At 38.9% G+C, this 17,705-nt stretch overlaps 1 protein-coding gene across 1 annotated transcript in view; it reads right to left on the bottom strand.

Annotated features, from left to right (window-relative positions):
• The window catches only part of plxna2 (plexin A2), a 217,677-nt gene extending 207,711 nt beyond the window's left edge, over positions 1 to 9,966 (bottom strand). The window contains exon 1 of the mRNA XM_032557615.1: positions 9,376 to 9,966. The gene's annotated coding sequence lies outside the window, so the exon portion shown is untranslated. The remainder of the gene's footprint in view (positions 1 to 9,375) is intronic.
• Positions 9,967 to 17,705: the final 7,739 nt, after the last annotated feature.

The following is a 17,705-nucleotide window of genomic DNA, read 5'->3' as shown; positions in this document are numbered from 1 at the left end:
TAACTCTGATGAATTCAGAGGGCCTTGTTTTCCCTTCATCTTTCCTTTCTTCCCATCTCCTCTCTCGGTCAAAGCTACATATGACTTCAGGCTTCTACTTCTCAGTGAAAGAAGATTTCCACGCAGATAAAGTGGTAGCTGACCAAAAATCTGGTATCATTGAAGCATGAACAAGTACAGGTATCTACATGTTACTGAGCAATAAAGCACACTGAAAGAAACCTTAGTAAATTTTACCCTGTAAGTCAAATTAAAAAAATATTCAAAACAGTAAGAACAAAATGCATTAATATCTGAATTTTTTTCAGTATTGGACATATACCAACCGTCCATTTAAACTGGCAGAGTATGATGAGAGGATTATGCAGTTGAAGGGGCCGTATTATGTGTTTTCCAGCCATATTAATAATTTTATAGCACAATCAAGTAGCTATGTTACCTTCAATTGTTATAAAAATGCTATATACATTAAATATGACAAAAATAATTTGGCTTCATCATTTAACACCTTGAAATTGGACATCTGTCTCATTAAGAAACTCCTTCTCTTTCTGAAACTTCACCTTCAGCGAGTCATCACTCAACTATTAACCCTTTAACAACATTTTTTAACCAGCATTATACTGAGAAGTAGCTTCTATAATGAGCTCATATGATGCGCAGTTCCACCAGATGTTTGCCAATTGCTGTGGGCTAGTCTAAAGGAGCCAAGTGAGGTAGTAGCACGGAGGGCTGCTCTGTGAGGCAGAAGCTCAGTAGCTTGGAAACAGCAGTTCTGAGGAGGAGCTGCACCTCAAAGGCGGCGCTAGACCCACCCAGGCATTTTGCACGGCTGAATGGTTGTCAAGGAAGATTTAAGGATTTCTCAAGCATGCATGAAAGGATCAAGGCCAGATATGTTTTTGATGAGGAAATAACATTATAACATGATGTATAAAAAGTCGATTTTACATGATACTGCCCCTTTACCACCCCATGGTACTTCTGGAGGGGACTCACAGCATCACAACTCAGCTTGGAGAATCTGTTGACAAGACAGCTTTCAGTTGTGCTATCCCCAAATCTGACCTTTATGAAAGAGTGTGAACAGGGAAGCTGTTCTTAAAAGAAAATCATAGGAAGTTACATTTGCAGTTTGCCACAAGCCATGCAGGGAACACAGCAGACCTATAAAAGATGGACAAATAAGACCAATGCTGACCTTTCACAGCCTGCAAGTAAAACACTATGTGTGGTGGAAAACTAACACTGCACATCATTCTGAACACACCATCCCCATCATGAAATATTGTGGCTGGAGCCCCAAGCTTTCAGGATGATTTTCATCAAGTCCATTGAAGCTGAAAGGTGTTGATAGGGAGATGGATGAAGCTAAATACAGGGCAGTCCTGGAACAAAAATGGAAGGGTCATCTTCACTAGAAGGACCCCATGCATAGAGTCAATAGCTACAATTGAATGGTTTGGATAGAAACATATTCATCTGCGGCAATGGCCCAAGTAAGAATATTTTGTAAACCTTGAAAATTACTGTTCACAAATTTCCATCATCCAATCTAAATCTTGAGCTTTGTTGCATATAAAATTGGCAAATCCTTCTCAAAGGAGGTAGAAACAAATCAAAAGATGGCTCATAACCGCAATGAAAAGTGGTTGTACACGACTAAATACAAGTGAAGAAAGAAAAATAAAACAATGAGTGAATTAAATTGTACATTTGCATAGTACTTTATGTTGAAATACATTGATTTGTGGTGGCAACTGTGAAAAAAAATGTGAAATGTGAAAAAGCTCAAGATGTGAGTGTTTTTATAAATCTGCAAATCTATGTTAATATACTGACCTGCAGGATTTCACAATCATAGGGTAAAGAAAACAACACATTAGGCAATTCCCTAAACAACATTATAAAATGCTTCAAATAGTTGGTGGTAATGGCCATAATAGACCCCTTTGAGTTGAAAAGGGTTCTTACTCCAACTGAGCTGCGGTTTACATAGTAGAGCAAAAAAAAGCTGTTGTTGGCTGGGCTCCTTTATGGCACATGAGTTGACTAGACAAGCAATGTCTGCACCCCTTTTCCAGCAGTAACCATGGTGACAGTGGCAGGCAGGGGCATCCTCATCACCAGAGGGCAGTATGGGCAATGCTACATAGTTGTCTGCACTGCCAACCCTCTGTCTTGCGTACCCCACACACAGGGTGTACACAGTCACGCAAAAAACTACACATGTGCCGCACTGTCCAAGCAAATCCGAATGAAAATGGACACAAACGCACGCAGCCAAGCACGAATTCCACACATGCACACTGTCATCTGCTCCTGACAGATGCCCCTTGGCGCTCAACAAAAGCCCCCTCCCGCTCTGCCTCTCTCCCGCTCCCTTTTGTTGCTCACTTATTGTTCAATTTCCACCAAACAAAAATGCACATCCTCCCATGACACCAGCAAATTGATTATTTATGGTGCCAGGAGAACTGACTTATAACTGACTTATATTCAAATGTGTGTGAAAGGCGAAGATGCTTGAGACAACAGATTCAATCTCTTAAATGAAAAGAGAGCAAAGTGTATTTACATAAGAATTTAAGGGTTTTTTTCCTTCTCTTTTTCGCCGATTACCTGCTTGTGCTGTATTGGACAAGCCTGGGAGCAGTTTTAGGACTGCGAGATGACTTCACAAGGGAATGCAGAATGAGATCAGGAAACAGGCAACCACCTGACAGGGTCTGGAGGAAAAAAAGAAATCACACAAGCCCTCATCCTCATGTTTGCAGAGGTGAGAGCCAGACTTGCAGCCAGCGTGAAGATCGGTGACAAACAAACAACCAGACTTGTTATTCTGCAGGTCCCCGTGCCAGGATTCCTGCCCTTATCGCTGGCATCGAGTAATTTTGTTACACATGGTAAATATAGGAAGGCTTGTGACAGCAGACATCAGATAAAAGCTGAAAGTGCCTGGGCAGCGAAATGTGGAGATGGGACTGAATGCCTAAACAGGCTGTTATGTGAAGGAGAGAGACTGATGATTGTGGCAGGCAGATTGAGGTACTAAAGAACGGTAGAGGAGACGGATCCCATCCCATGGAAATGTGTCATGAAGGCAGTGCTATTAACATCTTAATAAAAGGCTTGCCAGGCCCTGGAGAGCCCTCCTGAGTAGACTGCCTCCTTCTTTCCACACAGGGGCCCTAAAGCCGCTTTTTGCTGCATATCAACGAGGAAACATTTAGGTTGCGCCAGTCCTGCATTGTGAGGGTGTTAGACTTCCCAAAGGAGTAGCCTAAATGCCTATCCACAAACATGCTCTGCTAAATTCCTTTATTCCCCCTTTCCCTCCACTTTCATTTACTGTTCATTTCTCCATCTGTTGGATTTAGTAGCCATACAAAAGCCTTTGTTTCAGCAAGCTGGCAGGCCTTTGGGACAGCAGAGTGCACTCTGGGGTTCAGTGCTAACTTGCTGCCATCAATAGATAGAGCAAGATCTGGACCAGCCACAGCAGCACCAGGCAGAGGGAGGACTGTTAACCGTCCTCTGATGAAGCTTGAAGCTGGCTGCTGCCTGTCTGTCTGTCTGTGTTGACACACAGGCTGCTTTCTTCTCCCAACCTGACAAGGATGAGGAGACAATTTCTCCTTACAGAATTCCTACTGACTCCTACATGAGTCTGTTACTAATGTAATGGCATATCAGGGTTTTAAAATGTGCCCCTATGGTTTAACCTGCTTATAATGAGAAAGTCCAAGAGTGATTATAGTTTTCTCTGTCTTTTTGGGGATTAAGTAGCTGTAGCCGCTCCCCCACCTGTTGCTGCGCCCTGCCGGTTGATGAGTCACAAGAAGGATCCTCCTAAACGTTTCCCTTGCTTTTTGCTTGAGAGAAAAAAAACAATTCAGCTGTTTCAGCACAAGTAGCTCTGCCCTGCTCCTCCCACACCTATTGCTGTGCATTAGTGGACTGAAGGAAGAATAGTATATATTCCTCTAGGTTTCTCTTGTTCCGATGCTTTTCTTGTGTTTCTAAGAAAAAAAAAATTCAGCCGTCTGATCCTGTGCACAATGCACTTGAAAACCACAACTTAATTTGATGAAGTTATTTTTCTTTGAATTCAAACTATGTGCTAAATCAAACTAACAAACATGACATATGAATGTTAACAAATATGTCTCATTACTTTTGCTGCAGTAAAAATATTTTTTGCAATTTCATCAAGTTCCACATCTTTGTAAAAACGTTGCATTTTACCTCAAACTTGTAATAACATGAGAATCTTTTCGGTCCCTGAAAAGAAAATACATTTCATTTCCCAAGGATAAATATGTATCGAAAAAAAGATATTTGGGAAACTGAAACTTTATTTCTTCCTTCATTTACAGAAAGATGAAATTCACTCCTTGTGAAAACAAAAGTGACTTTTTACATCTAGATTATATCTTTTATCTTTGTTTTGTCCCATCATAACCCAGATAAATGCACACTCAAATACCGAAAAGACTCGCCTCACCGTTTTTCAGGCCCTCTAGACTCCCTTGAATTTTAACTGGACATTTTAGTTTTTAAACAGTCTAGTTTAGACAAATATACTTATATATATAATATATATATATATATATAGATCACAACACAAACATAAATAGTGAAAAGTGTCACAGAACATAAACTGTGATTTTAGTTAACAGCTCCATGGCAGGAAGTAGCCCAGGGATAGTAAGAACTTCCACTTTAGTAGTGGCATTTTCTTTTTCAACTGCCCAATGTTTTTCAAAAAGTCCCCAGCCTCACTGTGCATCATGAAAGAATGAAATGCAGAGTGGCATTGATTTCTGCACTCTGTGCCATGTGTTGCTCATACTGGGCAAGCTGCTACTTAACAATGTAGTGGCCTGTAGTCATCAATTTAAAACGGTTTCAACGATTGGATAAGTCAGTGAAGCCTGCACACACAGCTACTCAAGATGATGAAAATGGCTTCGGCAGCATGACAACACCATTAAATGTGACCCTGTGGTGTTTTCCAACATCTGTTATTGTATGAAAATTATCAAAGCTGAAGAACAGATCTATGGTGTATGTATGTTGAAAACATGAGGGGTTCATCTTCACTAGAGAATTAGCAACCAAATCAGAGACCCTTTGGCACAAAGTGGGTATGTGCTGATAAGATTATGTTGTGTAAAGCAGCAAACAAACCAGATAAATGTTCTTCCAAGTATAGAAACGCTAAAAGATTTTGAACAATGTAAATTAAACAAATTCTCTCAGTTTAGCAGTCTGAATGAACTCTGAAGAAAACACTGGTTCCTTTAACAGCTTTATTCACTTTTTGCAAAAATCTAACTCTGAGACAACTTTCCATGGTAAAACTTTCACACCAAAGAGCTCCATTAACACCACCTTGCAGTGGTAAAATGTGGAGAGTTCACTGCTAACATCAGATTTGTGTGCTACTGATTATTGAGGCTGGTAAAGATGCAAATCCCTGCAATGAATCCACCAGCAGATTGATTAGTGCATTTCTATAATATGTTACATCATTTTAGGAGGAATATTTTTTGTATTTCTGTTTAAAATGAAAGACAGATAATGTCTAATGAAAGATTAGATAATGTAATTGCCAAATTACATTATTTTTTTAAATCTCAAAATGAAATGATTAAGCGGAGGAATTGTCTAATGTAGAAAAAATCTGTTCGCAATTGTGTTGTTTTCATGAAATAAGGTACGCAACTAAAATCACATGTAAATAAGTTTGTTCACACAATAAAACATACCACGCTATGATCCTCCAATTACTCCCTGTTGTCTTCTTCATGGTTTTCACCAGTGGCTCATGTGATGCAAAAAAAGAGTTTCAATTGCAATTCTGTGAAATAAACTAATTTCCATCTGGCCAAAAAACCCACCTCATCCTGACACCAAACCCTTTTATTGATAAACAAATAATTTCAAAATTGCCATGTTTACAATTCATTTTTGAAATGTTAAATTGTGTACTAATATGGTTAATGGAAATGCAGCTTGTTAAAAACCAGCAACCTGCAACAGCAGACAAGATTCTTATCCCTTAAGTTACAATTATGTGCAATATGTGCAACAGTTATAGAAAAATGGAAAATAGAATACAATTTTCAATATAAAAAGGTAATATTTAGCTATGAATATTTGAAGCTAGCACACTGATTCCTGTTTCAAGTAGGTTACTGCATCAGTGTTTTGTCTGTCAATAGGACTGTTATGACAACAATATAAGCGTATGTTTTATTGGAATCAACTATGTCAGGAACTATCTCCAAATTAAGACCTGATTCCAAAAACAGGAGAGATTTTAGTGACATTGTCACAATGAACAGATAAACAAGAAGCACTGAGCTATGATAAGGAAAGAAATTATTTGTGATCTGCTTTTTTTTCTCTAAAAACTTAATTGACTAAGCCGCCTCCCTGGCTGCTGTCCATTTGTTCACTGTCACCTACAGACCCAGATCTGCGTTTATGTCGATCCTCATGTGCTTACACTCACCAAAGTGCAGATCGCAAACACAAACATGTACATAACGAGGCTGAATGAGCAGAGAGTGTGGGTCAAGGAGATTGAGATCTCAGTTGTGACAGCTGGACAGTTGAGAGGTTCAGATAAACAGCCTGCAGAGAGCCAAGACGGGAGGCCAATGGCATTAAAACAAACACTTTGCTATTTGCACACTCCAGCAGATAGGGGAAAGAAGGAGCTATATCTATCAGCGAAAGAGTCACTGAAGCCACAAAAGCTCTATTATGTGCATGTTTGCGTGCATGTAGAAGCAAATAGACAGTTGAGATGGTGGGGGTTGCTGCAAATGATGATGGGGGGTTAGGGAGAAATCGGGTCTGCGTTCAGAATACAAAACCGCTGAACACATTTGCAGCATTCACTCATTAAGAAATAGGTCAAGGATTCTGCTTGCATGCATAGCAACTTGTCAAAATCTCTCAAGCTGAACTGTGGCAAGCCTCTCTGCCTTAAGGGGGGGAATCCGTAGAGGAGCGAGCCAATGCAGACCACAGTGCTGTGACATAGCACACAGAAAATAAGTAACAATTCAACGCAGAGTCCAACTGTAGAATGTGAACGATCAGAACTCATTGCTCTTCATCAACAGAGGACGCTCTTGAGCCAATGGAGTTTGTCGCAGATGCTGATGGATGCTGATAGTGGCAGTGGTAGCTGAGGATTATGACAGTCTTCAGAAAGTCTGCAGTACATTAGGGAAGCACTTGCTCTTACAGCAGTAAAGGTCACTTTTCTAAATGAAGTAACAGTGATTAAAAAGACATTTTAGGGGTGAAGACCAGCTCCATCGTGCCTGGACTTTGATCTATCTATAAATAAAGTCATCACTCTGCATTTTAAGCAAGCAAGAAGGAATATTTTCCAATGGGAAATCTGGATAGACTTGTGCAAACTGCTTTACTGGACACATAATAAACTAATGCTTTGAAAGATATTACAGCTTCTTGCAGCAACTTTGGAAAACAAGCCCAGTCTGAGTAATTTCTACCCAGCTCGGTAAGGTTAACCTTATTGATCGTATCAACGTGTGATGTTGAGGTTCACGAAAGGCAATCTCGGATAGAAAGACTTCAAAGGCACTGTTTTAAAAAAAGAGAATTATTTAGAAAGGAGAACAAACCTTCTGCTCTTCTTTATGTTGGTTCATTAAATCTGTCAACAATAGCACAAACGCCTAAAAGTCAAGGTAAATTTGAATGACTGAAGCTTAGTGAGGGTTTATAAGTGGCAAAAAAAACATCCAAGCGCAAGACAAAGAATAGTTTCTTAATAATATAAGAGTTACTGAAAAGCTCAGCTGGTCTGAGAGAGCAACAACACATAGAGCCTGCTTCTTTTTCATTATTAGATTGGAGTTAATTAGGTGAGCATAATCAGCATGTTATAATCTAAACAATTGTGTGAGCTAGTTTGTTCTTCTAAAGGGAGCCGTATGATACTCCCTCCCTAGCTAGCGGTTGCTTTGGGGAGGGGAGACGCAAGGCTGTGTCCCTTTGAGATGGATATTAAAATAATTGTGTGCGGGGGGTCATGCTTCAGAGGCTCCAAAAATGTGATTTTGCCAGGAAGGAACTGGTTTTGATTGCAAGGGCAGAGGGATTAATATGCTACCCATCAGCCGCGGCAGATGTAAGTCATTTTCATGCAAATGCGAGGCAATTTTCTACTTAAGACAACATTTATTTTCTTTGGAGTGACTGTCATGGGCGCTCACCAGGACACTGGGAGTCTGACAGAGAATTAAGATTTGTAGGTGCATCGGCTGAATTGGACAGATGAGGTCTGGAGCCATCCATGGAGCTCTACGCTGATGACAGTAAAGGGCAATAATGTAATAACACAACTGACAGAGGTCTGATAATGTGAACTAGATTAGTGATCCAGCGAGGCCAAACCGAGGAAGATATTTATGAGTCAGAAAATCATTTCTGTCTCAGATTCAAGGCTCACTTGTTGCAGGGAAGCAGGTCAAAGTCAACAGCCTGACAGAGCAAGTTAAAATTGTCAACTCAATGGACTTTGAGTCTAATTTACTTGATTAAGGTCAATGAGTCTGAATCACTTGACTGCAGAATTGTGATAACTGTAAGCAAAAGGGAGCAAAATATTCGAAGACTGATCAGGGCAACACATGCCGAAAGAATTTAAGAGCCAAGAATCCTGCAGACCTGAATTCTCATCTCAGTAGAAAAAGTTGGAAAGAAATTAGCATTTCCAATCATAGTTTTCTTGTATCTTGGCACGCTCTCCGCCGGTATTTCACACTGCTGCTGGGTTCAGGTGATGACACAATCTGTTTCTCATCAAGTATAATCAGGTGTTTGAGTTAAAATTCAACTGAAATGGAATTTGTGTCATACATGTAATAATTTTAGGGAAAAAAATAAGAGTTTACATTTTTGTACTAAAACTGTGTTAACTGTTATGAATGAAGATGCAAAGCTAGTTTTTTTGTTGTTGTTTTTTTAACATAGAACATAAAAGACAGCAAGGCAAAGAAGCAAAGACTCTGGTCCATGTGCCGAATCTGCAGGTTACTGCTTAAAGGTTTGATTCATAATAAGACTATGTGTGATGAACGTTTGTTTGGGCGTCAGAGTGTGAGCTGTGGCACCGACACAATGTAAAACAGGCTGCCACCTTATCAAAGCCTGCAGCCAGAGATGATAAATGTCTCTTCCCGGTTGTCTCTATGCAGTGTCGGAAATGAGCTCTCCTGCAGTGTCGAGAGGAGCTGTTTTGTGGCACTCAGTGTGAGATTCCAGCAAATAAAAATTCCCATAAAGGCAGATTTATCCGAAACAACTGAAGTGATAACTCACCTCTTCATTTTTAAACTGGATCTCCTGGTTCCTTCAAGACAGGCAGTTGTTGATACGCTCCACTCACATCCACAGAAAGAAGAGGGGGAAAAACGATTCCAAATGCGCTCAGTACAAGGTTGTAAGGGAAATCACAAATGCAGTGTTAGTTGTTTCAGTTCCTTTAATGCAGGGTAGCCTCTCTGCAGGAAGGACCTGTTAAGCGGTGGCGTCATTCATTCAAAGTGGACACCTTGGACGTAGCAGTTGATTGCGAATGCAGCGCGTAAACTTCACAGCAGAGCCCGGGCGTCAGCATCTGAACTGACCTCCTGTAACGTTAACTTCAGCGGACCGTGTCAGTGCGGCAGCGGTGCATTCCTTCGGGTTCCGCAGTCAACCTTCCTCCGGTGCGGCTCTACGGTGCGAGCCTCCAAGCCGCAGCCAGGCTCGCCATCACCCGCCGGTAGAAGAAGAAATGTGTTAGCGTCGGTGCAGACCCGCAGCGTGGCTTCCTCACAAGCCTCTGCCGGACTCACACACACAGACTGGCGGCTCCATCGGAGTACAGCGGTGTGTTGTAGCTGCGTGTTGGGGTGCGTGTGTATGCGTGTGTGCTGCCATTGGCACAGAGCGCGCCTAAACCCAGCCCACTCACACTCCAGCTCATTACGGCGTTAACTGTTTCCGCCCAGAATTACACATTTTGTACATAATTTGGAAACTTTGCATATGCAAGAAATAAATCAGAATTATCTCCTTGAAATGAAAGCTTTACTAAACACAGATAAATATATATTTTTTAGATTCACTAGTTAAGATTTTGTTTGATAAGATGTGAAAAAATGTTTTCAAAGTTTTCCCTTATTGTCAAACAGATATAAAAATGTATTCGGACTGAGCTCCAGTGTTGTAACATTTATATTGCAGCTACAGCAACTCTCCAACTGACACTTATTGCATTTTTATTCTTGATTTTTCTTTTACCTGACCAAAGCGATATAACATGGAAACAGTTCTACAGTCGTTGCATCACGTTAAAAAATGAACACGTCTTACCCATCAGTTGACTTTGTCTTCACAGCACACAGTCCCCAGTCAGTGACAGGTTCTCTTCTTCTACTTTGTATTAGAACACTGCCATCTATAGGTCAAAATTTGAATCTCTCTCTCTCTCTTTCCCTTTCTCTCTTTATCTCCCCGCGTCTCTCTCCACACGTACATTGCTCATGTCCAGTTTTGTTTTCTTGTTTCCTTTCTCTTTTGGACCTGAATCATCTGTGTCCTCAAATTTATGCTGAAACGAGCTGGTTTTCAGGTAACACAGCGGAAAAAACAAAGAGTTTCTAAATCCTATCCCCCCAAACTGATCAAATGGAATGTGGCATCAGAGAGGAGAACCTTTACAACATGGAAGAAGTACATATATATATATTTTTTTTTTACCAGAGAAAAAAAACAATTTGCAAACAAATTTACATGCTGCTTTTCAGCACGTATGTAGTATGTTATATCAAGGTGTTGTATTAGGATTCTATCAATTTTTAAACCAAAACAACGATGGTAGTTGGACAGCAAGTCTTGCAAAAATGTGAATTAGCCTGTTAAATGGTGCCAAGTTTTCATTCCTAAAGCACAAAGTTAAATGTATTTCATATGATTTACCAACAAACATTATTCAACATCTAGACACTGAAATCTTTGCAAAACAGACAGCTGAAGCTCAGTCAGATTGGATGTTAAACAAACCTCTGTCCAAATGTTTTCCACCCTTTTAAAGATCTTCCTCCAGGTTTGCCCTGTATTTAACTTCACCCATTTCCACTCATCTCTTAGCAGTTTTCTGTCTCTGCTGAAGCAACACTTTCCCACAGCATGATGCCCCTACTAACAAGTTTTATAGTGAACATGTTCTGTATGGTGTACAGTGATACCTTTCTGCTACACCGCATTTTACACGAAGAGGGTTTAATACAGTTTTGTTTCAAGGAACTTTAAAAATTATGTAGCATTTTTCCTTTAATCTTAAATTTAATTGCTACTTTTGATAATCTAACACAGAAAGTCACTGTAAAGCAAGTTTTTGAATCTAATGTGGCAAGATGTGGAAAAGTTCAAGGATTAACCATTCTTTTTGCAAGAAAAAACAACTTTAAATATAAAGGCACATTTTCAATGTTTTCCAATTGTATGAAGTTTTTTATCTTCCAAAGATATCAACTTTGACATAGTTACTAGCACATCAAAACAAAACTCTGACCGTGTGCATCTTTGCTCTTTTTTGGAGGGTTATTGCAAAAAGTAGGCTATCCACTTTCTCTGATGCATCAATAATGCAGAGTAGGGAAAAGGGAGCCAGTGTCTGCCATCAAAAGTATTGCAAAACTGCCAGGAGGAAGAAGATGTGGAACAACCAGCATAAGTACAGTAAAAGCACAGCGCCCACTTAAAGACAGGGTCAATAGCTGGAGGGCGTCCATATTGGAATTCTGCCGCAATGCCTTTCAAATGGATCTCAGTCAACCCTGGGCAGCAGGGGTAATCAAATACAGACTTTTTCAATCCATTACTCACGACCCTGTTCGGAACAAGCCATGATTTGTTTGATTGGAATATAACTCAATTCATATTGAAAGAACAGGTTGCTACAGAACAGTCTGGAAGAGATTTGGCCCTTTTTGGGCAGAAAAACATGACTTATTCTGCAAGAAGAAGTTTAGTTATTTAAGTTTAGTTACTAAAGAACAACTGAAGCCATTATGCTTCACTTTCAGACACATATTGACAGAATGACTCTGGTTTTGTTGGCAGAGACTGTAAAACAAAATAGTGAGGAGAATATTGCTCAGACTGAAATTCGAAAAATGTGCTGAATCAGCCTGATCATATAATTTATATCAGGTTTAGCAGGGAGATTTCTGCCTAGGTCTCCTGTGTGTCATAGTTAGCTTTGAGGTTGTATTCCTATGAACACCTAAAGCCAATGCAAAGAACCAACAGTTTCTTATTGGTGCGATCATAACTCAGGGATGCTTGTCCACAGCGCAGAATGAAACCAGTGAGGTTTACAGTGACTTGCCCTAATCTTGGTCAAATTTTGTGACATTACAACAAATCTCAATGTGCTTTACTACAGTTGTATTGGATTGGTCGGCACAACATGAAATGGAAGAAAAATGGCCTATACTTTTCAAAAAATTTTTGCTATCTAAAAAGTACGGCATATTTATGTATTCAACCTCCCCTGAGGTCATGGTTTGTAGAACAACTTTTCTCCACAATTACTGTTGCAACTACAGTAGGGATGGGAATCTCCGATCTCTACCCGATACAATAAACATCTGGATTCACATGCTACAATCCGATACATAAGATTCCGTCTCGTCAACCAGTTAGTGATGAGACAGATTCAGTTAGATCAGAGTTCTGTCCACATCACGATGCATCTCGATTTAAATGAGCCAACAGAGAGTAAGAAAAATGAATAGGACTAGTTTAGAGTAATTCTTCAACGGTTTTTCTGCGTTATTTCCCCTTTTGCTGTGGCTCACTGCACTGAATTAATAATACCTACATCTCCAGGTTTCATTTTGTTAAGGGAATAGTTCTACAGCGGCAGCGCGGCTATGAACGGCAGACCATAGTTTACCCTCAAGCGTTCTGTGCATGCGCAAAATTTCTGGACGTAAACATTAACATGCAAGAGGTCTATAGCATCTGTTATGGCTTTTGCACAAGTGGAGTCAATAGCCAATTGTCCGCTGAAAATGATGAAATGCTAGCCTCACCATGCTCGGAGCTGAAGGACGAAGAACGTCTTCATGGTGATTCCGTGTCGTCAAGTGAGTTATACAGTGGGTTTAGTCGTGCTTCCAGTGTATTTGACAGCAGCGTGGTGCATTTTGCATATCGCATTTGCGACATGCAAGCTGTCCGTTTTTCTTGTAAAATCTATAGTGTTGTCAAATTTTAGATTTACAGTGTAGCGATGATTGCATCGGTTCTGCTTGCTCCGCCATGTTTGCCAGCTGTTGTGGTCACGTACCGGTGCCTACCCGCACAGCGACGTCTTGTGGCGGTTGGCGGACCGGTCTACAGGAAGCCTGTTTGGTCAATAACTTGATTTATTCTTTTTTTTTTTTTTTTTTTGCTTTAATACAATCATATAAAATTTTACCGGTACAATCAGGTAAAATCCGGTGTAATTAGAATTTTTCTTGTAAATGTTAGAAATTTAAAGCTGCCATCAGATCACGCATGCGCATGTCCGTAGATCGACGCGAACAGGTTAATCTTCCAATCACGAATGTAGTCATATTCAGTAGATAATAACATGCATCCCAAATGAGTCTGGTTTGTCAGAATAAACCTACATTTTGAAAATAAGTTTTAAGCATGTATTAAACATAGTTTTAACGTCACATTTCTATTATTAAAAATAGATTTTTTTTTATTGGTGTGATGTAATATTCTAATTTTAAATCTCATGTTTTGATTAGCAATAAGTGGAAAATCATCATTATTAACAGAAATCAAGGCTTTCAACCATCCATCTGTATGTAATGTACATTCACTTAGTGATAAAGTTATTAAAATAAATAGACTTTTAAATCATATTGTAATTTATTCAATGGGTTTGTATTTATGGGTGTGCCTCTAGCTCTGCACATCTAGTAACTGAAATATTAGATGACGTTTCTGTCAACATCAAATTTCAATTAAAGATTCTCAAAGAAAGTTTGGTTCTGAACTTTGAATTTAGAGGCTGTTTAGCACCTTGTCTATATTTGGTATACCTTGAAGAAATTTGAAAACCAGTTTTGTTCTGACTTTTTTTTTTTTTGCTATTAATGGCTTTATTAGACCTGTGAGGTCCTCACAGAAGAGCTGTTATTTATATTGAGATAAAATTACACATGTTTGGACTCTGTTTACTCTTTAGTTGCATCCTTAGGACAATTAGTTGCACCATGTTTCATTTAAGATGATCAAAGTAAGCCTGAAAAAGATGCAAACCATACTTTTCAGATTTGTATTTATTAAAGCCACTGTTGAAAATTAACTGGTACATAAGGAATGCAGATAATTTAATACACACAATAATGAACTGCAATTATAATATAATGGATCTGCTTTTCACAGTTGACTATTTGGACATCTATGTGTGTGAAACAATTAATACTGGAAGTGTAGTCTGATGAGGCTAGAGATGGTTAACATGCAGACAGCTTAATTCCTTGAAGATCACTTCCGTGAATATATGAAACAGTGATCAGGTGGATAAACGTGTGCACATTGCTAGGGATGAAATACTGAATGCTTATGGGAAGAGATGGCCAACTGCAGAGTTGTTGCTCGACTGTTTTGCTGATCAAAGGGCCTCATATAATATGATTTTATACCATGTTGGAGGGTTTCAAAGAGGGCTCCAACTGATGCCTTTAATTCTTTCTTTTCTGTTTGAATGTATGAAGAAGGGAAAGTGGGAAGCCGTCCACTCCACTGAACCACGGATCCCTCTTGTCTCAGGTACGTGAAAGGAATCAGCCGGAGCGGAGATCAAAACAAATACCAGGGAATAATTAGATGATAAACAAAACCTGAGAGCCATAATGCCAATGAGTTGCTTTCCAGAGGTAAATGTCAATTATAATATTCCCAATAAGCAATTACTTTTCTGAATCATTAATGTTTTATTCAATTGTTTATTGCAAGAAATAAGCTAATTAGTTTTTCAGTCTGATGAAAAATATTTACTGGAATACAAAACTGGTCACATTTATTGAAACGTCTGGTAAAGATGTGCAACAATTCCTCAAATAAATTAATCCTTAAAATTGCTTGTGGGGAAAAAATAATTGATTTAATTTAACAAAATATTGAGTCGTAAACAAGGCAACAGTGCCTATGTTCCCCAAAACAAATCTGTTTGAAAGTAAGGAATGTTGCAAATGTCAACCATTTGCAACAACCTGGTGGCCTGTGTTCAGACGTCCTCAAACTAATACTTTATTGAACCACTTTTTAGTTCAGTTTCAACATTCAGATTTCTTTAGTTTGAATTTATTATCATCCAAGCTTGTGATTATGCAATATTTTCCCACTCTACCTTTTGTTATATTCCAAATCTATAAGATTGTAAGGGAATCTCTTGTCCAGAGCTCTCTTGACATTTTTCCAGAGATATTCTGTTTTGTTTTGCACCTTATTGAGAAACAAAACACTAAGGAAACTTAAATTTTCTTCAGTAAACAATTTTTTTTATTTAGATGTATGTTTGGACTCACTGTGGTCCTAAATAATGAAATCCCTCTTCATCTTCAGCCTTCTAGTGGACACCTAAGATCTTGGGATGAAACCTGACCAATATTCAAAATGTTCAATATTTCTAAAAATATAGGAGATTATTATCACAACACAACCAGCATCAACCAGAAATATGTTCAGCACATTCAGTTGTACTCTGAATGTGCTGAACTCTGACCTCCCTAAACAGTTTTTGTCTTGTTTTATTTTTTTGATCAGTAATTCTGAAACATTCAGTTTTATTGTTGTTACAGTTGTTTACATTTATTGCTCCAATTACTGATGCCTGTTTTTACTGTCCTATGGTAAAAATAAAATGCTGTGGATTTGTTCACGCTCTTCCTGACTGATACCTTTGTACTCTAAGATCCTTATAATCCTTTGTAACCTCTGCAAAATGTGGCCTCAGATAAAAGGTGCGGATATTCACTAAGACGTTTGGGAGGAAGCTCCGGCATCAACGTGTGCAGTGTAGCCTTTAATGTGGCTGTCTTTCTTTTAAACAGTGGATGCCATAAAAGAGAAAATCTGGCATCTTTACAAAACAATAGATGATAACCAAACATTAATTCTTTTACTTCAGTACAAATGACTAATTCTAACATGCATGAATGGTTTAGGTCACAGACTTGTGTCATTTGAACTGGGCCCATTATGCAAGTCCACCCATGCTGTTTCCCTCACACCATCCACCTGTTAGCGGCTACCGGATACATACTCATGAGGCTCTATAAGGAAGACTGCAATGCAATCAACAAATGCCCACACTCTCTCTCTGACAGAAACCACATTCATACAGCTGGCCGATTGCATCAGTAATGGCCCAGTGATGGAGCCTCAGCAACCATGTGGTGATGATGGACCAGTTTGCTTCTACAGCAAGGAGAAATACTTCACAAGAGAAAAGAAGGGGCAGTAAAATGGATATTAACTTTGGTACAGGCATTTCCTACGCTTATTTCAGTCAACAAATTTTGGCTTCCTGTGGGTTCTGGAAGTGTACTCTATACTAAAAAGTCAGTTATTTTGCTTTCTGATACAGGTTCAAGCTAAATATATGCCCATTGTGTGGGCCAGATGTCTTTTCATGAGATTTTCTCAAGTTTGTCTGTGGGCAAACAAAATTAAAACAGCAATTAATTTGTACAGAGATGCAATCACAGGAGATTTTGGTAATTACGTGATCCTGTGATGTGTCTGCAGAGAGAAGCTTTGTCTGAAAATGTTTTTTATTATTTTTTATTTTGTCCTTGCTTGGAGACTTTCCATTAGCTGCAGGCCTGTGCTGTAATCTCACACATCGGACTTGAACAAATGCCGTCAGTATGGCTCTTTAAAAATAGCAGCAGAGAGAGAGTGAGAAAGTGAGAAAAAAGAAAAAGTACAGATGGTCTATCTTTCAACACATCAGTGCCATTGAGTTATCAAATGAGATGAAAAATGATGTTATGGAATAAAAAAGTAAGTACTTTCAGGCTATACTTAGTAATTTACACTCTGCATAAAAGTAAGGTGAGCAAAACTTTGTCTTACAAAGCAGGCACACCTCCATTTTTGTTTTGCGGTTCTTTTGTCTCATGTATGTGCACAGACTGAGTATGAAGGAAAGTATTGAACACAGATTTTTTTTTCAGTAGATACATTTCTAGTTGCCATTTGACACAAAATTCACACCATATGTCAGTAGCAACACAAACAATCTACACATAAAAAGAAATCAAAAGCATTGTGTTTTGAATCATACAAAGAAAATAGCTGAAATCTGTCAGTGTTTAGAAAGCAGTATTGCCCCATGTCTATGCAAAATTGTTATCTGCTGGGTTAATATTAATCGATGGATGAAAAACGGTTATTTGTTTAGAAGATATTTCACTAGACACATAATAGGTTAGAGCAAGGAGATTTCTTAAGACCCTCACAAGATTTCTGACAGGACTTCAAATGAATAAGTTGTTTAAGAGTCCACAGCTGCTCACAGAGAGCTTTGGAAAATCCTAAATTTAGTAGATGCAGATTTTCTATCAAAACAATTAAGTATTCTGAAC

This window comes from Xiphophorus hellerii, chromosome 1 (genome assembly GCF_003331165.1).
Source record: "Xiphophorus hellerii strain 12219 chromosome 1, Xiphophorus_hellerii-4.1, whole genome shotgun sequence".
Classification (NCBI taxonomy): Eukaryota; Metazoa; Chordata; class Actinopteri; order Cyprinodontiformes; family Poeciliidae; genus Xiphophorus; species Xiphophorus hellerii.
Note: the sequence above shows the minus strand (reverse complement) of the source record. Positions and strands in the feature narration are given on the sequence as shown.